Source organism: Epargyreus clarus, unplaced genomic scaffold (assembly GCF_041222505.1).
Source record: "Epargyreus clarus isolate Ecla_fem2 unplaced genomic scaffold, WU_Ecla_fem_2.2 ptg000006l, whole genome shotgun sequence".
In the NCBI taxonomy this organism is placed as follows: domain Eukaryota; kingdom Metazoa; phylum Arthropoda; class Insecta; order Lepidoptera; family Hesperiidae; genus Epargyreus; species Epargyreus clarus.
Window position 1 is genome coordinate 2,705,819 of NW_027332214.1, and position 23,411 is coordinate 2,729,229.

Below are 23,411 nucleotides of genomic sequence, written 5' to 3' on the forward strand. Positions count from 1 at the left end.
CGGGTGCCCTGAAGTGGTGCATAGCACGCAGGCAGGAGGGGATTCGTCTTCACGAGTCCTCTTGCACTCACGTGTGGCGTGGGGTTCTAGGCACTTGACGCACCTTGGGGGGGCAGTGCAGTTCGCCGCTGCATGGCCGTAAAGCTGGCAGCGGTGGCACTGGGCAGGGTAGCCACGCTTGTTAGGTGGTTCCACCTTGATCTCAGAAAGGCCACAGATTGTGAGCTCCTTCTCCTTGAAAATGTCCTTGGAGGACGGGGTCTTGGCTAGAATGGCCAGGGCTAGAGGGTATTTGACCCCGTTGCGGTTGTACAACTTGTGTACACCTTCCACGGGGAACCCTTGGTTGACTAGATCCGTTAGGATTTCGTCGGTGGGAAGCTCGTAGGGGAGACCCCTAAGGACCGCTTTGATTTTGCGGTCCTCTTCTAAAGCGTACGTGTGGTACGGGAGTTGAAGATGAGTTAGGAGCCTAATGAGGCTCCTGAAGTCCTCGGTGGTGGGGCATGAAACGCGAATAGAGTCGCGAAGGTTACGTGCCTTGGTGTAGTGGATCTGTTTTTCCACTAGGGTTTTAGAGAAGTCGGACCATTTCGACTTATCTCTGAAGAAAATGTGTGGGGGCGGTTTGCACTTGGCAAGTGCCGGTTCGCAGCGCGTGGCTGGCTTGGCGGGCTTAGCCGCGGGGGTTGAGCTCTGGGGCTCGGTGGAGGTTTTTGGCACGGGGGCCAGAGTGGAGGCTTTTGGCACGGGGGCCAGAGCGGGGGCCGCTGGGGCTGGGGTGGCTTCAATAGAGGCCTCGGAAGAGGTTTCACTTGTCGCCTTAGCGACGCGTTTCACCGGTCGTTTTTTCGTCTTCTTCGACTTGACTGGGGTGAAACCCTGGTCGTCGTCGGAGAAGGCGGCGGAGGTAAGAGTGTTCTCCGACGATTCGTCGGAGGAGGCGGGGCGTTTGAGCGAGATGGCATCGAAGTCTGTTATCCTATCTGTTATCACGTAGGCCATGGTAACCTGGGATGCCTCCCTGCCGAGGCAGGGAGCTAACGGGGAGGGGGAGGGAAATGCAATTACCCCTAAGGGAAAGTAACTGCTACCGTCACCCTTGGGATAGCCCAAGTGCAGTGGGATCGGGTCTGCCGGTTTCTCTCAGGCCGAGAGGTCTGAGAAGCGCACCGGGTCAACGCTAGCTGGTTTCGTTGGCACCGTTAGGTATCCACCAACTCAAACGCGTCGGGACGTGAGTTTTGTTTATTCCCAATAAATTGGCAATAAACAAAGCACGGACCGCTATCGATAATATCGAGTAGGCGAGAACCGGCCGAAAGGCCAGAGAAAATTCTGGGTTAGGAAACACTAGAGCGCGAGCAGGCGGGGCTGCTCGGTCTGGCGTTCAAACGCAGAGTGTGATTTTTCCATACAAAAAGGCGAGCTTAAGTACTTATTTTGGGTACCGCAACAGGCGCAGGCTCAGTCAGCAACCGCGTCCTATTGCCGTCCCTTTCTAACATAGCCTGTCTTACTCTTACAATTCTATGCTTACACTCTATTGCTATCCTACTCTTACATATCTATTCTTATTACGTAGGACTTATATCTATTGCAATAAAATGTCTTATTTACATAGTCTTAATTACATACACAAGTTACATTAATCAACATTTACATTTAAATTCTTAGGCCGTTGTCGTCCGTAATAGGTATTTAGTTATTTATTTGTATATAATAATTTATGTATTAGATTGAAAGGTGCAAAAAGAGCTTTCCCTCAAAACCGGAGAAGCATTGCCGACTACTCTGGTGTTGCAAATGTCCACAGGCGACTGCTTTCCAGTCGCCCGTCCGCCTTTTTGTTAGATATTCATAATATATACATGTTTTTTTCCTTCGGATGTAATATAAGGAAAATAGGAATACTAAATCAAGTCTAGGGCAACCCTTTTTATTATACAGAGACCAGTGTCTAGTAGCGAACATCATCAATATGAATTAATAATGACTGTATTGTATGCATCTGTCGAGACTCTAGAACCAATGTCAGTAATGAATCCTAACCCTCCAAATGCGGATGTCGCAATAAAAAACGTGAGATGAAAATTGAACTAATTCCAATTTTGAATTCTGTCCCGGCGCTGGTCATAAAGGCGTGTGCAGATGGCAGCGACGGTATTAAGCGTTTTATGAATTTCAGTGTTCTTTGGACCTCTGGGTAGATGGCGTTAGTGTCGAGTTAATAAGAGTTTTTACGTTATTTTATGTAAGAGTTATAAAATCCATCTTCATTTAAAAACTTGACTTACATTTAATGTCAATTGTTTCTTGTGTGACTTACAACATTATGCTTTAATCCATTTTACAAAAGGGGAAGTAATATAGGAGTAAATTTTTTATTAATATTTTTATGGTAAACCCGACTTTGCGGATTTTAATAGATCGATTTACGGGTATATTTTTTGTTTCTAGATTTATTTATTGTCAGAAAAAAATAATATTTGGTCCAAAAATATCAATTTACTAACATATAATAAGTATTTCATCACGAAAAACACTAACCTCAGTTTAAACAGTCTATTCCCCGCGAAAAGTAATCACCCTTTACCAACGCAAGAATCCTTCCATTTCCCATCGAATTTTAAGTACTTAACTCTAATACCCTATTTTCAGGACTTCTCTACAATTCAATTTGTTCAAACACTACTGTCGAGATAGTTGGAACTCGAACACGGATTGAAAATAACATTTTAGATTCGCAAAGAGCTGAATTAATCTGTGTTTGCGCGACGTTCGATCACACTTTTCCATTAGATTCTTTCAGTGTCACACAGTTTTGACCTATCTGCACTACTGGCTGGAAAGTGTGTTGGTAAGGCGACGGCACACAGTCGACTTTACCTATTTAGTTTTAGAAAAACATATAAATTTTATCGTGGCGCTAGTGCTTAAATTTGCAATGAGCTGTGGCCTTAAATAGAAACATATGAACATAATCTGTGTTTGCGCGACGTTGGATTACACTTTTCCATTAGATTCTTTCAGTGTCACACAGTTTTGACCTATCTGCACTACTGGCTGGAAAGTGTGTTGGTAAGGCGACGGCACACGGTCGACTTTTCATTGTTTAGTTTAAGACAGATCAAAGTAATTAAATTTTGGCGGTATATCATAAATATGAAATGTGCTGTGAACTTTAATAAAAATAGAAACAAAACTGTAATCTTTGGCTCTGTTCTATGCTGCAACGTGTCTTGTAAAGAATAGGTTTTCCACAATATTAATGGGATATTGAACAACCGTAACACTAAACGAAAAGTTTATTTTAAACTTAGAAGAAAATAATACAACCCGAATTAAAAAAATAATAATTCAAGTTTAGAACAAGTTCGACTCAGGCTTAAAGAACGAATCCCGTGTGCGAGGCCCCTCAGTCGAAACTCGCAAGACTCGAGATCGATTGGCACTCGAGCGAATCTATTTTCAGATAGACGCTCGCCTTCCCGGCTTCTAAAAGATTGTTTTCGTGTGACACGTTAAGTGAACTCCTCTTCAAACAAAACGTCAATCGAACATTTTATTTAAGTTCCACATTTCTCTGCAAGTGGGTTAAGCCTTTACTTTGTTTTGAGAGTTTTAACTTACTCGGTTGTAAGTAACTTATAATATTAAGGAAGTTAGTGACGACTAGTGCAGTAAGTTTCGATGATTTGATGTCAAGATGTTAAAGGCATGTTGAGATTTTTATCTTAGTTGTTATCAGTAGATGTTAGTTATTAAATCTTATTAGAGAGTTTACCATATTTGGTCTGCATTTAAGCAACTTGTAGAAGGCCTCCTATCTTTTCCAGTAGAGACCCATGTCCAAAAAAGCAGTGAGTCAAAAAAGGCTGCATCCAATTTATTAAATCAAATTTGCGTGTGTTAATCCAATCTGAACCACTTACTTAGGGAAACAAAATTAATTATTCAAAGTAAGAAACTGTTTAATAGTCAATAGAAATAAAGTTTTATATTGCATTGTTACCCGATCTACATATATGCATGCAAAATTTCAGCTCAATCGGATACCTGGAAGAGGTTCCAATTTAACTTTTAAGGCTTGACCTGAACTAACATACGTACATTGCTAGTTAAATATAAGCTTGAAAAACAATCAGACGTAAAATAATAAAAATTAATAACCAATTACTAGAAATTACAATAAATAAAAATATTACGAATACGATAAAAAAATTGTATTATTTTAATGTATCTACTATCTTAAAACAAAACAATATTTATGTGGGAAATCCAATGTTTCCTATAAAGAACTATCATACACACATAAACCCTTAAAAGCACATTATGATGGTATTCGGAGTCTTCGACTCACGTCAAATTGAGATGACAGAGGATCGAGAATTGACTTCTTGAGGCATTACTGTTATGGTCACCGTATTCGATCTATTTCAGTTTATTGTTTTATAAACGTAATGATTGTTTAAAAAGAAAATAAAGAGAACTTAAATTCAGTAACAAAATTTCGCTTCACTACTACACTCATAACTTCAAGATTTGGGTAGACTAAAATGCTATTTACTTTTACTCGAGTCATCAATAACTACACTTTGTTACACAATATCAATTTATTAGCACCTTACAAAATTTTACTATATTTTTTTTAAGTAGATTGGTAAGTAAATAATTAACATGGTGCATATTAAATTTTACATTATTCCAGTAATTCATAATTCATTCTTTACGATTATCGAAATTATCTATGAAATCCATACTTATTATCTTATGACTTAAGTTAATAAACATTTTAAAACATTAAGCAACTTAACAATTTAGTCACTAATTAAAATTTCTTTACAGAAATAGCATTCGAATTAATCCAATTACATCCGTGTAACTTTATCTTTAAGCTTACATTTTTACCACAAATAATAGGCATTAGGCCTACTCCATCACCAGTATCGAATACATCATCATTACCGTGACGTCACAACCGCCGCCATATCTATTTCTGAGGCATTTCGCTCCGTTGCCTCTGTATTTTCGGATCAAACTAATTTTGTGCTTTGTTGACTTCTGTTATATTTTCATTTCTGTTTTTTGTGCGTGCGGTACCGAGATAAGGTTGTGTGCTTACTGCCTTAGTTTTATCAATTGTTTTAGCACGCCACACAAGATTTTCTAGAAAGGTGTTTGTTTACGCGAAAATAGTGACTTTATTTCGGAAGAACGGCTTACTATCCGTGTCGGGTCATTTCTAACCAGACGCAAGACCTTATTTAAGGTAATAGAACCTTTTGTTGTTCGACTCTGGAGGCACCAACGGCACACCTCCTGCTTAATGTTGGTGTTATTAACCGCTGATTTCTTCCCTTTTTAGTGTGTAGTAAGGAAAAATATGTATCCCAGGCATTCCAACTTAGTCCTCAAAGGTGACTACGAACCTGCAGTCAACCTTAGGACTCTTATCACTTACGCGGTTGACTGATCTCAGGCAGATCACTTAGCATCAGGTAGACCTCTAGCGGCTTTTTTGGGGTCAGGAGTTCGTAAGGGGCGGTCCGCCCCGGGCCTCCGATCCTGGGGGGCCTCCGATCTTGCTAAAACAAGATCTTCAGAACCAAACAATCTATGAAATGTGTATCACTCAGATAAAAAAAAAATAAAGGTCACCAAATCACAGGCGAATAATTCTATGATACATTTGTCATTTTGTAAAATCAAATCAACTTTTTTACACTTTTGGGGACCTCCATTCAACTTTGCCTCGGGCCTCCAACGACCTTAGTCCGCCACTGAGGTGGACTGCTCTTTTGTGACTTTTTTTTATTATAATATAGGGGTAGCAGACGAGCATGCAGTCCACCTGATGGTAAGTGGCTACTGCCGCCCATGGACATCTGTAATCAACCCCAGATAGGATTAGATATTTCTACCTGAGGTCGGCCACAGATGCGCCGCTTACCCCTGAGGACTAAGCTGGAACGCCTCGTAAAAGTATGTCTCCCTTTAAAACGGAACACAGCAGCGTCTAACACAGCTGTTATTGAGCAGGAATAGGTGTGGCGGTGGTGCCGCCAGAGTCGAACCACAAAGGGTTGTACCACCTTCAAAGTATACTCATATAAAGCATTAATTAACTTAAAATCGATACAATCGTAAATGCGGTTCGAAAAGCCCCATTTATTCGAACCCCATGCCCGTATTCGAACCACGTACGGGGCCCCAACAAATCTAAACGGCCGAACATTAGAATTAAAATTCCGTATGCGAAGCTTTTACCTATTGTCTACACAAAATACTTTAATTATGTCGCTCGCTTCTGTTCTTTGTTGTGGTGTAAGGTATAAGCGGAGCGGGCTGTTTTGTACGTAATGACTACGAAGCTATGAATTTATTCGTTTAAAACTACCCTTACCATGAATTTTTACGTTTTGACAAATATTACTGTTTTGGTATTTGTTTTGCCCATACAATTTCCAATCAGCGCACCTAGCGCATTGTATCAGAACTATAGTATCAGTAAATTAAATATCTAAATTGACAAAATGGCGCTATATGTTTTGTCTCTCTTTTTTGCAAGCATGTGAGAGAGACAAAAAGTTTATCGTCACTTGAGCACTTACTTATTGTTACGTTTACTCAGTCAACTAAAGCAAACGGAACAGAGTAATAGATACAGTAAACGTAACGTAAAATCGTAGGATGTTTTAAAAACTCATGGTAAGGGTACTGGTATCTAAGTAGAGAATTCCCGTTACGTGAGTGCGCCCGTTTTACGTTGTAAATGCAGTTCGCCTGATTAGGAAAATGTGAAAATCACTTGTGCATTGCAACATCAAATGACATTTGGAGCTTCTCTTGTGTTTCCCTCTGCTCTCTTTAAACTAGAATAACAAACAATAATAAACAAGGATAACAAATAAGCGAAACAGAAGCGGTCTTCTGTGTATAGTGCATCCAAATCGTGGCGTAGATAAAAAATCTCGTCCCAGTTTAAGGGTTAAGGCAGAAGCGAGACCGCCTCTCGCTTCTGCCTTAACCCACACACAGCATGTAAGCGGTAAACACGTTTGTTTAAGTACATAGAACAATACTGCCGTTGTATATCTCCGCGGATGTTCAAACAAAATTAATGGCGGACAACACGCGCTGAATTTTAATTGGTGTAAATTGCGTTCGTGAATGATGACGACAGTTATCAAATTTGACCTCGTTATTGTAATTTAGGGAGCAAATGCAAAAGTTGGGTCTAATTGAGTTCCAATCTCGTTTGGGAAGGTAATAAAGGTAAGTAGGTGCCGTCTTTATGGTGCGGTATATTTGGTACTCAGGGACCTTTATATTGTTATGTTTAGGACGTCTTGGAACTTATATAGAAGACCTGATATTTACTATATATAACCTTTCGTTTATATATCTACTTCGAGCTTAAGCCGAGTTTCTTTACCACTAAGCTATCGCAGCTTAACTGTTATTACCTGAAAATATCAGTGATAGCCTGATTATATTTGGAAGGTGGTAGAACCCTTTGTGGTTCGACTCCGGTGTGCAGTGTGTGAGCAGTGTTTAGCGCTGCTATGTAAACCGAAGTGCCCCGAAAGTCAAACCACAAAGGATTATACCATCTTTCCCTTATTCCAAACATCCTTTCCAAATCATACTTCTATTCTAAACAGTACTAGGGCAATCGTCGTGAACACATTCACCCTCTACTGGGCACGGGTCTCGTCTCTAAGTGTGAAGGGTTTAGGTCTACCAAATTGACAAAGTGCAGATTGGTGGCCTCAACATACTTTTGAGATTTTTTTTCTAAGAGTGCAGGTTTCCTAACGATGTCCAATTAATTACTGTAATATACTGAAACGGTGGTGAACACTATAATTAATTTCTAATATGCACATAACTGAAAAATTATGTGTGCCTAGTATCGAACCTTGGACCCCAATTGAGAGACCGAGTTTCTACCCACAAGACTATAACAGAACCGAAATAGGTTGACAATAAATTGCTACATTATAAGGGTTTTACATAGACAAAGCCTTATAAAAATTCAGTAGCTTGAACCCAGTAACAAGAAAGAAAGACAAAGTTTTCTTTCAATTATCGCGTAGAGTAAGTCGGAACTCCGGATAACAGGACTAAGTTAGGATTTAAAAAGATAAGTCGAGCGTTGTACTAAGCTATTTTGTCGGACTTTGTTAACGAATTAACATAACTTAGTCGGGCTGTGGCGGACTCTTTGTAGTTTTAGATGCGAAATTTCTATGTAAAGTAACAAACGAGCAATCGAGTGCGGTTAAAAGTATTTTTATAAGCTTTTATTAGCTTCCTTTGTTTTTTCCTTCTTAAGCCAACGTTAAGCATGAGGCATCGTCAATCTTCTCGGTTTTCTAATATTATTTGTGTGCGTAAATTGCGTAATTTTACCTTCTAAAAGTAAATTTATTTTCGTTTTTTACCCGACTACGGTGGCATGTCTCCGTCTTTGACATGCCTCGCAGCCCAAACAACTTGAAGGATTGGAACATATGAGATGTCTTTGGATTGGTCTAAATTGTGGGAGTGACAAAGGCTATATTTTTACGCAGTCGTGTCTTTCGTTTGTATATAATTCTCTAATTTGTTTATCATTCTACAAAGTTTACCAATTTATTTTCATATAAGTACCTACTAAAGAAAACGCAAGCATCAAATCCAAACCCCCGTTATAACATGTGTAAAACATTAAAATTCACGATCCACACTAAAAGGAAGGGTAGCTTCTGCTTCTAAACTGTTAAATTTAACTACATGCTACATAACTAGGGAATCAGGGTCTTAATGGGTAATTACATTATCTTTTAGGGTGTTATCGCATTTTAGCGGTTCGCATACGAGGTCTCTAGGTGACTCATTAATCTATTCAATTGTGTTGGTGCGAAGGCATATTCTGGGGTAATATAACGGTCCTAGCTTTAGATTTTAGTTGTATGCGTAATTTTACCTTCTTGTAATAAATACTTTTAGTTTTACCCAACTAGGGAGGGCCATGTTTTTCGCGTATGTATGTGAGTATATATGATTGTGTTTATGTATGTCACCTTCTTTGGTATGCCCTGCAGCCCAAACGTCTTTTTTTCTTTAATTTTATATAATTCTCTAGTTTCTCCATCTTCCTTTGATGTGTCTTTTAGGGTGTTATCGCATTTTAGCGGTTTGAATACGAGGTCTCTAAGTGACTTTAATCTATTCAATTATGTATGCAAAGGCATTTTCTAAAGTAAGGAAGCTTAGTTTTCGTTGTCGATATAATAAAATAAGTACTTTTTTATTTTTAATTCTAATTAAAATACATACTTTTTTTATTTTTAAATATAGTTGTAGCAAATTAGCATGCAGTAAAGGTGACCTACCAGTATATGGACATATACATTATTTGTTATTATTACCCGACTGAGAAGGCTAATTTTTTTCAAGCATTTGTATGTTGGTAGGTATATATTACTCTAAAAGCTCGAACTGCGGTAAATCCTAGGATTTACCGATAAATCCTAAGATTATGCAACCCACAACGAGAAACGCCCGAAATTATCATTTATTTCGGATTGTTACCATTGACTTAGTAAGTAAATGGTTTACATAGAGGGCGCTAATGTTCCGTAGCTACCCACATTAAATAAAATGGACACAAAACTTAAATGTTTCACTTTCCTTTAAACCCTGTAAAGGCACCCTAGGAACAAATTAAATTGAACGGTAGCCACTAATGTTAACAGCTGTCATTATCATTTGACATTCTCTGCCCTTTTGTTAAGGTTGTGTAGTTTTGTTTCTAAGTGACAACTTTAAATTTTGAACCTTAATTTTTGCACATTTGTATTTCCCATTTTAATACGTTTTAACATTTTTTTTTTTAATTTTTGCGTGCTTTTTATTTTGTCTTATATGATTCAAAATTTTCTTTATTCATTTTATTTTTCTAAGTCTATACCCATCATATAAATTTATTACTAGAAAATTATCTCCAGAGTCAGGTAAAATATATAACTAACATAGACTACGTCCAAAGTCTGTCTAGGGGGACTGTATAAAATTCTCATTTTGAAAAAAAGAAAACAACATTAAGGTTTTGCCTCTTCTTAGCCCAAAATGGACAGTATTATAGATATGATTTAGAGATATTCGTTTTGAAAAGTATTGCAGCTACCCTTTTCATACCGTGTTCTCGGCGCGAAGAGTAGTTACATATAGAGGGTTCGAGTTTCTTCTTATTCTAACCTAACCATACCTGATAAACTTTTCTTTGAACCTCAAGAAATAAACTTCTATCATTAAGAATGTATTTCTCCGCCTTTTCTTATGTAGATGAAGATAAAATTGACTTAATACTCAACTTCTGATTAATATTTTTTTATGTACAATAGATAATATAGAGTAGCAGACGAGTATGCTGTCCACCTCATGTGAAGTAGCTACTGCCGCCCATAGACATATGTAATCAACTCCAGACAAGAGTTACTAAATAAATAAACCAGATTCCCACCTAAGGTCGGCCACAAATGCGTCGCTAATCCTGAGGACTAAGCTGGAATGCCTTGGAAAAGAATGTCTTCCTTACAACACTCTTCAAACCAAAACACAGAGTAGCGCTTAACACAGAATGTTCTATCACTTTTTAAATATCTTATTCTACGAATTTTACTTTTTCGCACGTGATCTAAGTTTTTGGTGAAAATTATTAATATCTAAAACTGTGTAAAATAAACTAAACAAAATTGTTGATTTATTCCTTTACATAATCTTTTTTTTTATTTTTTTATAATATAGAAGTAACCGACGAGTGTGCACCACGACCTGATAGTAAATAGCTTCTACCGCCTACATTTGTAATCAAGCCCAGATAAGATTAGATTCTTACCTGAGGCCACAGCTGCGTTACTACCCCTGAGTACTAAGCTGAGCCACGTCGGAAAAGTCCTTACCACATCTGTTTTGATTTAATATTATGCTCTCCAGTATATTAATATTAAATACTCTGTCGCTACGCTACGCTGTGTTACCATATGCAGGCACACACGTCCCGCCAAGGCGACATCTGTTGGTAACGGCGTGACATTTGCAGTGACGCGCACGTGATCTAAGTTTTTGGTGAGTATTCGGTCCGTTGGCTGCTAAAAGCCTTTTGGAAAGGACCGAACACTGCAGGAAAACTGGGTTTAAGCTTAGCTTAGTAAGTTTTACCTTAACGTATTTCAAAATATACTTGTAAGATGTGAATGTTATTTATAAATGACAGTCTTAAGCTTATATTAAGTCAATAATATTAATCAAATTGCAATTGTTATGTATTTTTATATACACATAATACGTATAGATTTTTTTAATTTTAATTTCTTAGTACTGAGATCACACCTGTTGCCGACTTAAAATAAGACTTCAATTCTACAGAAGCTTACAGATGTCTACAGTGGCTAACTTCCGGTGAAATGTACGTAATAAGCTATTTCAAAAAATGAAATGAGCAGCAAAAATGGCGTTGCGACTTCCAAAAACAAAAACTATTCTCCTACAAGTCGAACAAAGCCTAATAAATATGGTGTGAGACTGAGCAATCGTCCATCATAACACTGTAGGCCATAAATATTATTGTTGGAGCTATTAGCACTAAAACTTCCAGATATAAAAGCTCTGTCGTCATAAACATCCAGCAGTGCTCGCGATACATCGGAAAAATAAACATTTTTCGGGTGCGCACACATTGGATAAGAACAAGCGGTTTGGGCACAAGCTGTAGCGGAAGCGATATAATAGTAGATTTACTACTTTACTAATAATTACTTACTTTACTAATGAAGGTGTTAGAACCCTATTTGGTTCGACTCCGGTGGCACACCGCCACACCTATTTCTGCCTTATAACAGCAGTATTGAGCGCTGCTGTGTTCTGGATTGAAGGAACAATGGTGAGTCTGGTTTGAGGGGGGTAAAGGAGACAAACTTTTCTGAAACGTTCCAGTTTAGTCCTCAGGGGTAGCGGCATGCCTGTGGCTGACTCCAGGTAGGAACATCTAATCCTATCTGGGGTTGTATACAGATGTCCATGGGCGGCAGTAGCCTCTTATACCACCAGGTGGACTGCATCCTCATCTGCTACTAAAAAGTTACAAAAAAATTAAATAAATGTTCTCTGAAAACAATCAGTAACCTGTAGTTGTGGTAAAAAACATGCCTAAGTACTAAATGAAAAATGATGCCAAAGAAAGACTGAAATTAGCGCTACTAGTGATTTAGCAATTACTATGAAGATGTATTTAGTCTTCTTAGAAGATGGATTTTCATAAATTCCCTTTTAAAACTCACCTAAGTTATACACTCACTACCCACGTAGAATCCCTCAACGATAAACATGTCTGATAGTTTTTACCGCCGTTTCCAGATTTTACGGAGATCATTTTACGTTTGTCTTTTTTATGATTGAAGTAGTTAAATGATCACTGTGACTTAAGTTAGAAGGGCTATGTACCAACTAATGTAACCTTCATATGACGTATAGTCTGTAAGAATAAAGATTGAAAATCGCTATTCTAACATCACCATGACCCAACTCTTATCAGCTCCGTATAGGCATCAATTATGAAGCCCCTCGATATCTCTTAAATTTTCGTTTTGTTTATACCCTCACTACCCCACGTGGGATCCCTCAACGATAAACATGTCCGAAAGTTTTTACCGCCGCTTCCGGATTTTACGGAGATCGTTTTACGAGCGGCTTCTCTTTATTACGGATCATTTATGTATACTTTTATTACGTCATTTTTATACCAGACTTGAGGTATTATTTTTTCATAATCCGTGATTCCCTTTTATAAATAACCACTGTAAATTTTGTATTTTTTTGTATATGTATCTAAAAATAAATTGGATTTTAATTAACTAGATTTTTATTCTACCTATATGTTTGTTGTAACAAACATGTGCCACGGAGTATGACGAGAATAAGTTGACCATAATCGTAACCATTATTATAATACGATAAGTGATAACAATTTACCATGCAGTTGCACCTTTACCCTATATAACAGAGGGTGGTTGGGGGTAGAATTATTCAAAATGCCCCCTAATTGATGTAGCTGAAAGCTTATAATGTTGCTCCGAACTATACAAAGCGTTGATAGATTCGTGACACGGAATTAGATGCTACCTATCACACCGTAATTATGCTTTAATTTTTTTGTCCAAAATATATAATTATCAAACGTTAAACATCTGTCACCTATGCAATATATATGCAATATGTAGGATTTTTCTTACCGATTCACGATTATTTGTATAGTAAAAATAATTTTGAGATTCACTGAATATTAACTTCCCTAATCGAAGAAATGCACCCTTTAAATGCAACTATTTCCTACCCTACTGCCCTTCAAAACAGAACACAACCTCGATTGACACAGCGTTATTGTTAAAGGTTTGTTTAAAGACAGAAATAGGTGTGTTGTATGTGCGTCGGCTCTAAACCATACTTGTCGGTATTTGGGCATGGAACAACCATTACGATACACCATATTAGTTTACTTTAGTCATTCTGGACCAAACGTATCACTGACCGTAGAATACACAGCGTCATTGACCTATTATATCCCTGGGAATAATAAAAACATCAGCAGTGGTAGCCTAGTTAAGGAACTCGGCCTCTCGATCGAGGGGTTTGTGGTTCAAATCCCAGGCACGCACCTCTAATTTTTCGAAATTATGTGCGTATTAGAAATTAATTATCACATGCTAAAACGGTGAAGGAAAACATCGTGAGGAAACCTGCATACCAGATATTTATAAAAAAAATTGAAAGGTACGTGAAGTCTACCAATTCGCACTTGGCCAGCGCGGTGGACTATGGCCTAATACATTTAGAGAGGAGACCCGTGCCCAGCAGTGGGACAATAATGGGTTGTTGATGATGATGATGATGACGATGATGATGAATAACAACATCAGTCGTACTTAAGACGCATCAGCATTAAATCAATATATTTAATAAATAAATCGATACCACTACAGTGTAACACACAGTCACTCAAATTTGAGTGAAAATGGACTTGATAATTCCAACGCATTTGCTCCTAATAGAGCTGAAGCGTTCATTATGCGTCAAATAACATTATCGAGTGATAATGGAAATTAAGGCTTTATCATGATGAATACTAGGAATGTGCTCGATAAATCTATATGTATGATTGATCATTGACAATTGGGTAAAGTATGTTAATTAGAAATTAATTATCACTTGCTAAAACGGCGAAGGAAAACATCGTGAGGAAACCTGCATACCTAAGAGATTTATAAATAAAAATCTCAAAAGTATGTAAAGTCTACCAATACGCACTTGGCCAGCGCGGTGGACTATGGCCTAATCTTTCTCATTCTGAGAGGAGACCCGTGCCCAGCAGTGGGACAGTAATGGGTTGATGATGATGATGTTATTTAATTTTGTATATTCTTTTATATATCAAATTCTCGTGTCACAATGTTAGTTACCGTACTCCACCGAAACGGCTCTACCGATTTTCACCAAATATTATATGCATATTCAGCCGGTCTGAGAATCGGCTACTATCTATTTTTCATACCCTTAAGTAATAAGGGTTGTTCACCCTTAACATTTTTAATTGCCGGGTCAGCTAGTAAATTATTTCATCTTATGTTTTGATATTTTGCAAAACGACAAATTATTCTGAGAATAAGGTGTATCGAAAAGGTCGCGAATTGAAGTAGGTCTATCCCCAACCTCTCCTATTTAGGATCGTGCGTTGATTTGTTCTAACTAGACCTAGACTTTGATTGACCTAGACTTTGGATTAGAATCCAATCCTATCCGTAATCAAACTAACCGTCGAGATCATAACATGATTAATTTTAATCATTAATCATTAATAAGATTTCTTCTTAAATAAACTTAGAAAATTGTAAGCATTAATTTTTTAACATAATTATATGTATAACTTGGAGTATTCTCATTTTGATAAAAATATTTTATTTAAATTATTCATATTGTTTAATAGTAAATTTATAGTTAAGATCGTATGTTCTGTTACATAAGTCGTTTTACGGTCACTTTAAGCTGTACTTAAATACTTGCAACTTTCCGATAACTTAACCAACGTCAGTAACACGCTTTGTAAATAAACCTTTCTAATGCAAATTTGTGCAAATTCGCACGGAGCCTAGATTAAAGCCGAAATGCTTCGAAACGCTTCGAACAGCACCGCCTTTCCCTCGTATGTGTTAAGTGAAATTGTATCCTTGTTTCAACTGATTTTAACCCTTTGCCATAAATAGTAATTGGTAGATACTCTAATCTATTGGTATTGGTAAATGCTCTATGTTTTAAGTGTCTTTATGGACCCATCACTGTCCCATTGCTGGTCACGGACTTCTTCTGAGAATGAAAATAATTAAGACATAATTCACCGCGCTGGACAAGTGCCAATTTTTGACTACATATTACTACAATTACAAATTTGATAGCTTTATTTAAAGAATTCTCAGGTATACAGTTTTCAATACAATGGTCTCCTTCGCCGTAAGTAGAAGTGGTAATTCAATTATAATATGGATATAACTTTGTACACTTGGAAGTGCGTGCCAAAGAACTGATCCTCAGATCCCCCGATTGAAAGACTGTGTTTCAAGTATTAAGCTATCACTGTTTCAATACTTATAATAAACCTGATCAATTAGCGAAGAACAACAAATGTTTTTGCTGTTGACATATTTTTTTTATGAATTTCGTACTACAGTTGAAATATATGGGGCTATAGAGCGGAAATTTAATACCTCATATCAGGATAGGGCACGCAATATATCAACTGACCCATTAATTAAAATCCCACCACAAAATATAAACAAATAAAATCCATCAATTCCCATTACACTCCAAAAGATTACTATAAATTTCACTTATCCCGCTACCATATCCTCTCAGTCTTTGTCCGCCAAACTAATACCTCTATTTAATACCTCATATTGGCGTAATACGCCCGATATATCAGCGAACCCGATAAAGCTCCGCCATAATGGCGTATCAATGCCTTTGTGTTATCGTCTTCCGCTACGGTTTAGAAGTTTTATCAAGCGATTTACTTGATTATTTATACTGATTACACACATTTAATAAAGGAACTGAAAGGATCATTATACATTTTGGATTAAGTAATCATAATTAAGTGTTTCTGTGCACATTTTTGTAATCAAATCTACATAGATTTCTAGATCAATAAATATAAATTGGAACGCCTATTGTAAGGAGATACTTACATGAGCCAGAAGAAAGAAGATGCCTCATCATAGCAAAATACAGTACTACATTATTTATAATAAAGCTGTGTTGAAGCTGCAGTAGGTATTTTTGGTTCTAAATGAATTTCCATTGCCATTGAATTTTTACATTACCTTATTAAGTTTTTAACTATTTCGTCTTAAACTTGATCGCCGTTAAGAACGATTAAATGTTTATTTAATTGTTTCTTTTTTAACTCATAGTGTGCATTACATTGCAGTGTGCATTGCATTACAGTGTGAATTACACTTGGTTACCACTAAGAAGTGTAAGCATCTGTTCATAATACAACAGGTGTAAGTGATGCATAACATTTGCACAGCAATACACGGCATTGCACAGATAACGCTGTGGTTCTGAATAATTCAGCTGGAATCCAACATGTGTAGCACTTAGCGTTAGTACTGGCTGATTAGCGACTTAGTCCACTCATGTGTAGTAAGACAAGTTGAGTTAATCCGGCTTGCTTCACGCTTCGCTGCTTCGATTTGCGAAGCAACAAGATTTGTGATGATTTGCTATCGTTTCGGTATTAACTGCACTTGGAGTTTCATATGCTTTTCCTTACAAAATTACTTTAAAACTTTGAGATACAGAGTATGTAAAAAAAACACTTCTATAAAGCAATGTAACATTTGGAAAGATGTGAAGTCAAATAGTCGATGACTATTTTAATTGAATAAATTATACGAACTTGACTCTTGCACTTCCTTACCCTTAAATAATTCAATCAAGTTCCAATACCTACTGATGACACCGCATTACACACGTTCTAAGAAGTGCAAGCATGTGTTAATAATACAACAGGTGTAAGTGATGCATAACATTTGTACAGCAATACACGGCATTGCACAGATTACGCTGTGGTTCTGAATAATTCAGCTGGAGCCTAACATGTGTAGCACTTAGCGTTAGTACTGGCTGATTAGCGATTTAGTCCACTCATGTGTAGTAAGACAAGTTGAGTTAATCCGGCTTGCTTCACGCTTCTCTGCTTCGATTTGCGAAGCAACAAGATTTGTGATGATTTGCTATCGTTTCGGTATTGACTGCACTTGGAGTTTCATATGCTTTTCCATACAAAATCGTAATTACTTTGAAACTTTTAGATAAAGAGTATGTAAATAAAAACACTTCTATAAAGAAATGTAACGTTTGGAAAGATGTGAAGTCAAATAGTCGATTACTTTTTTAATTGAATAAATTATACGAACTTGGCTCTTGCACTTCCGTACCCTTAAATAATTCAATCATGTTCCAATACCTACTGAGTACACTGCATTACACACGTTCTAAGAAGTGCAAGCATCTGTTAATAATACAACAGGTGTAAGTGATGCATAACATTTGCACAGCAATACACGGCATTGCACAGATTACGCTGTGGTTCTGAATAATTCAGCTGGTTAACATGTGTAGCACTTAGCGTTAGTACTGGCCGATTAGCTGCAATTTCACCGGTCATGTGTAATAAGGCATTTGTTGACCCTGTTTCGTCTTCAGTAATTACTTAGCAGTGAATGTGTATGTTTTAGTATCTAAGGAGGCAGTGAAGCGCATGACGCCTTGTGTAAATTGTGATTGATGAACAAGGTATATGGCGATTAGTATATTGACGCTAAATACTAAGCAATAAATAAGGTTACATTTGAACACCTTTCCCGCATCATTTAATATAGCTTCTTTCGACTACAGTGATAGGCTAGTGATTAAATCTCAGACTTTCTAGGGATCGAGATTCTTAGGCTCGTGTACCTCTGTGCGTAACAAAACAAGAATACCGAGACATAATTTCACAAAAGCAAAGCCAAGAAATATGCTTCCCAAAATTTCGCCTGCAAAAACAAACTCAAAACTCAATCAATCAAAGTTTCCATCGAATACAATATCCAATGAGTATTTACTTTGCGTTTGTTATTAAAATACTGGTTAATCTTTACTTAAACCGATCTTTACTTAAAGCCTCGCTTGTAAAGATGGGAACTGATTTACAAAGTTAAGTGAAGTAGGTCGCAGTCGGGAGTTGGATTGGTGACCGCTAGTGGCTTACGCGCAACATAGCATAGTAGTGTGGTAATGGAGACATACTTTGCCAAAGAATTTCGTCTTCGGCCTTAAGGGTAGTGGCGCATCTATGCTCTATCTGGGGTGGATTTCCATGGGTGGCAACGGCCACATACATTAGGTAGACTACATTATCACCAACTTCTCTTACATTAAATGAAAAGTTATGAAAACTTGTATTAATAGAGTTTTGAAATTCATTATTACCACCATAACATACAAAACTTGATTCGTCGATCCGTCAATTAAACCATGTCCTGTTAACTAGAGTACAGTTATCAACGTCAGCCTTTATTGTTTCCATCGAACAATATAACTGGAATGAAAAACAGAAATATATATTATAAAAAATCGTCCATATGAATTTTCTGGTGGTAAGTGAGCATTGCCCTTCATAGACATCTGACTAACTTAAAGGTGGTAGAACCCTTTGTGGTTCAACTCCGGCGGCACCACCGCCACACCTATTTCTGCCTCATAACAGCAGTGTTAAGCGCTGCTGTGTTCTGTTCTGAAGGGTGTGGTAAGGGAGACATACTTTTGCGAGGCGTTCCAGCTTAGTCCTCAAGGGTAGCGGCGCATCTGTGTTCGACCTCAGGCAGGAATATCTAATTCTATTGATTACAGTCCACTTACCATCAGGTGGACTGCAAGCTCGTCCGCTACTCCTATAATATAAAAAAACTTCGTATAAAACAGGGGTTCTATCTGAAGCCCATCACAGAAGCGTTGCCACTTCTTAGGGTTAAGATGGTCGGCTCATACATTTTTTTTTATTTATTTATCATTTAACAAAAGTTACAAAGAGTACAATAAAATAGCACGAGAAAACCACAAAGGTTCATATTACAATGTTATTGCCGAGTTTACATCTATTATTAAATAAATCAATAAATAAATAAATTAAGAAATAAATTAAGATATAAATAAATATAATAATAATAAATAATATTTATATTAATAAATAAGAAATAAATTAAGAATTCAATAAATAAATAAATAAATTAAGTCAGCCAGCATCCACGCTCTTTCAACGAAACGCAGAACTGTTTCACGCTAGAAATTGGCGTAGCGGTGGTATAGTCCGCTCTGGGGGGTTACTACCATCTCTTAAAACAATATTATTTTAATCATATTTTTACTTTTTTTGCAGGAAATTTAACTTTTTAAGCAAAATACGACAATTTCAGTTGGTTTCATACAATGGCTTATCCATTAAGTTTAAGTTTAAGTTTGTTCAACTGTGTATGACGGACTATTTTACTGTTTTAAAAAACTTTTCTGAACTACGAGTATGATGGTTTTTAAAAGATGGTGGTAGGCCCCTTGAATATAGAAATGAATCACGTCGCCATAGCAAACTGTATGACTACACCTTCTCGCAACAACTTCAGAGCGGACTAGCAGTATGGCACATACATGACATATAATCTAATAATAATAATCTCAAATTATAAATTCAGTAAATAATTATTCAATAATAACAATTGGTTATACTTAGTACTAATTGTTTTTTTTTTCTGTATATAAATAATTAATATTAATCTGGAATTATTTTGTAATCATTAATAGTAATATTTTTGTAATTATTTAAAAATCCTTTTTGTTTTTCATTATTTTCTTTTATCCTCTGTGCATTGTTGTTTGCGCCTATAATTGAGGTAACACTTGTTTTGTGCCTTGTGATAATTTGTACCTATATTATTATTGTTGGTCTATACCTTGTTGGTGCAACTAAATAAATGAATAAATATAGCATAATATAAAATCAAATGTATTAATTTAAAAAATCTGTTGAAATTACTTTTATTAATTACTAAACGTTTTTGGTTTATATTTATTATAACTGTATTATAACTTCAAAAATATTATATTGGTTAATAACCGTAATTCAAAAAAGCTAAAAATCTAGTTATAACACATAAGAGTACTTTATTTTCGTCAAAATCTCATATTACTTAAGTTTGGCGAAATACGAGCAAAGTTTAAATTCTTTTCTGTTTTACGTACGTTTTACAACCATTTTACGCCGTGCGTTCAAATTGTTTCTTTATGGATCTTTATTTATTACTTGAGGGTAATGGGTAGAAGGAAGGATTTAGGATCTCTTGTAAGATAGCTTAAGCCTTTCTTGTTTTTATTTTTAAATTCTCTCCGGTATGCAGGTTTTCACGCGATGTTTTCCTTCACCGTCAAATCAATTAATAATTATTATTCAAACACATCGTCGTCAACCCATTTCTGTCCCACTGCTGGGCACGGGTCTCCTCTTAGAATGAGAATGATTAGGCCATAGTCCCCAGCGCTGGCCAATTGCGTTATGATTTACTTCACATACTTTTCCTTCACCGTTACAGCAAATAATAATTAATTTCTCATACGCACATAACTTTAAAAATCAGAGGGGGCTACTTCGATTCCTGGGATTCGTATTTCAGACTCTTTGATTGAGAGGCCGAGTTTCACCTAGCTATCAGGAGGAGCTTAAGTGATTTCCCAGCTAGTTAAACAATATTTTCGCATGTGTGAGCGTGCTAACCCTTTAAACCTAACACAGAAACTAACACTACTGTTATAAAGCAGAAATAGTTGTTCTGAGAAACGCTTCTATTCTGAGAGCTTCCTTTCAAAGGCAGGATGGTAGACTTCACACGCCTTTGAGAGCTTTATAAACTGTAATACGAATACGAACCTATTTTCAAAAAGAATTTCAAAGTGTAAGCTCTCTGTCACAAAACTTCTTTATAACGAATGTTGAATAGGTTCTTAGAATGCAAAGGACTGTTTTTTGTATCTAACTGCTGGGCAGAGTACTATCCTTTTTATTTTTTGTTGACGCGGGGCAAACCTTCAAAAAACCCGACGCCGTGGAAGCGAAGACGGGTTATGTGGGACTTTTACCGCACTAAAACGCCCCTGGTGACCGTTCTCGATGCTGCGTAGAGGACTCCGGGATCTCCAAGAGAACACAACCGGAGTCCTCTTAGCGCGTTGCCCCGTCGGGCTCCGTCCAGACGATTATGTAGCTCGCCGCTCCTTGTGGAGCGTACGCCGGTATGCGGTTATACATACCATCGTTCTTCCCGGGCTCACTAGCCTGGCGGTTAGAGCTCCCACTCCGGCCGTCCGGAACCCCGAAAGCTCCTCTTTTAGTCGCCTCTTACGATAAGCATAGTATACCGTAGCCCCATTCTGGTCCCGGAACTACAGGGACAATGGTACTATCCCTGTAGCGGATTGTTGCGAAGTAGTTTTAATCTTTTTATAATTGCCAAGGATGATACCTAATCCATGGAACTATACATACTTCCTTTTACATATAAGTTTCCTATTATATCATTATCATCTTTAGGTAAGTTTTGTCGAATAATTGCAAATTATTTATTTTAAAAAAGTTTATTTTATTTGAAACAATAACAAAAATCTGTACAGAAAATACCCTTTGGCCCTCAATCCTTTGTGCTTCATAACCGATTTCCACCACCAAAGGGTTAGGACAATACGCACATCAAATAGTTTCATTATTCTCACAATGCAAGAATGTCATTGTTGCTGAAATCATTAAACGGTCATTGTGTAAAGGGATGAAAATACCCATTACTCTAACGAGGGTAGCATAATAAATTTAGGGTAAAAGCACAAATGTGTGATTCGAAGTAGGGATGGCGATCTGATCGATTAATCGAAGAATTGATTTTTTGGAAAAAAATAACGATTATGTTAGTCGATATCCCGTAAATGATCGATTCAGTGAATCGATCCTCCTTCCTACAAAATCGAAAGTCGATCTTTTTGAAATTGATTGAATGTGTTATAGGCATTTTTAGTTGACGGATACATATATTAGTGCTTGTTTGGTCCGGGTGACCTGTTTTTCGTTATCTTCACCTTTTGGCTGAAAGGATCGAAGACCGATTTTTGGAGAATCGATTTTTTACTCCACTTATTACACTTCGACTCGAATCAAGTCAAGAATCGTTTTTTGGAAAGAATCGCCATCCCTAATTCAAAGAAGTGGTTCGTCAAACGCTATTAATGTTGGCTTAATGTTGAACACTCAATTTGTATTGTCAGGCCATTAGAAGCTTTTAACATGTTGTAAAAATGAGTTATGTCCATCAAATTGCAGGCCATTATAGTAATGGTTAGGCACTTTAGATATTTATGAGGCTAAAATCCATTTTAGGTTAGGCGGGGCAAGGGTTTCGTAACTGGAAGAGTTCTAGAAGGTGGAGATGCCTCTTACAGACTGCGTTATCCAACCAACTTGTGATGGTGAGTGGTCACTGCCGCTTACGGATATCTGTACTCCATATAGAACACGGGTTTTCCATGATGCTGATCAGTTGCGTTGCCACTTCTGAGGGATAAGATAATCACCATGTTAATTAACTGGCATCCACACAATCCAACCAAAACGCAAAACTACTTCACGCTAGAAATACTTAGCGATAGTAAAGTCTGCGCCGAACTGCTAGTCCGCTCTGAAGTTGTTGCGCACAACTACTAACATATATTGCGTAACAACGTAAGGGCATACAACGCAGCGGACCGTCGGCGGAGCGACGCAGGCGTCGTCATCCCGCTAATATCGACAACCGACCGTCATCTAATATCTACAATTTGCTATTCGACGCGACTCGTTTTTATGTTTAGCACTACCATGAGTTGGCATAGAAACGCCACTATAGAAATGGTAAATAGAAAACTATTGTCATTTTGCTAGTGAATAACATAACTACTATCGTTACGGTATTTCTTGACAACGTCTGTCAAATTAATGACTCATGGGACCGAATTTGTATGGCAATAGATCATAATGACATTCGCTAGCGATTTGATTTCGATAGGTTTTTTACGTATCGAGTTACGTCACTACGGATTTTAGTTCTACGAGTAACCACCAGAGGCGCTGTACAATTTTTCATACATTTATTTTACGCAGTCGCTAGCGAGTAATACTTTTGTAAACTCATGGTAGTCCTACAGAGCGGACTAGCAGTTTGGCGCGGACTATACCTCCTTAGGGATGCAATATTCGT